Source organism: Triticum dicoccoides, chromosome 5B (assembly GCF_002162155.2).
Source record: "Triticum dicoccoides isolate Atlit2015 ecotype Zavitan chromosome 5B, WEW_v2.0, whole genome shotgun sequence".
NCBI classification, from domain to species: Eukaryota; Viridiplantae; Streptophyta; class Magnoliopsida; order Poales; family Poaceae; genus Triticum; species Triticum dicoccoides.
The window spans coordinates 678,155,000-678,155,971 of NC_041389.1; positions in this window are offsets into that span (position 1 = coordinate 678,155,000).

The window sequence follows — 972 nt, forward strand, 5'->3', positions numbered from 1 at the left end:
GCCCCGGCCTACCCCCGTCGTCGTCGTCGCCCTGCCCCGCCCCTTCCTCGCCGGCCGTCGCCCCTGCCCTGTCGTCATCCTCGCCGCCGAACGCGCGCCCCCTACCCCGTTGCCGTCCTCGCCGCCGAACCCGCGCCCCTGCCCCTACGTTGGTCCGGCCGGCGCCCCTCCCCTATTTTTTTCTTATATTACATGCTTGTTTTTTTTCAGATTATATATATATATATATATGTATATATGTGAGTGTATGTATTGTGTATATTGCTTCTTTTCAGATTTTTTTTCATATATATGATGATTTGTATTTTGCTTTTTTATAAAAATGTATATATGTTTGTATGTTCTCTGTGTATATATGTTCATATATGAAAAACTTAGATTTATATATTTAGAAAAGGATTATCTATATATGTTCTCTGATTTACTACATTTTAGGTTTGTTTCATTTTTAGAAAAGATTTATATATTTAGGAGAGGAAAAAGGGAAATAAGAAGAGGAAAAAGGAGAAGAAGAGGAGAGGAAGAAAAGGAAGAGGAGAAGAAGAGGAGAGGAAGAAAAGGAAGAGGAGAAGAAGAAAGGAATAGAGGAGAAGAAGAAAAAAAATAGAATTTCAATTTTTTCTTCTTCTCCTCTATTCCTTTCTTCTTCTCCTCTTTTTTTTTCTTCTTTTTTTTCTTCGATCTTCTCCTCTATTCCTTTCTTCTTCTCCTCTTTTTATTTCTTCTTTGTTTTCTTATATTTTATCGGGTCTGTCGTCGTCCATATACCCCTCCCGATAACTTTAACACGAGGGGGGGTCGATATACCCCCTCCCCAATAATATTATTTTCCCATGTACGTATGTCGTATCGATATAAACTCCCGATAACTTCAACACGTGGGGGGGGGTCGATATACCCCCTCCCCGTTACTATTATTTTCCCATGTACGTATGTCGTCATTGTCGATATAAACCCCTCCTGATAACTTCA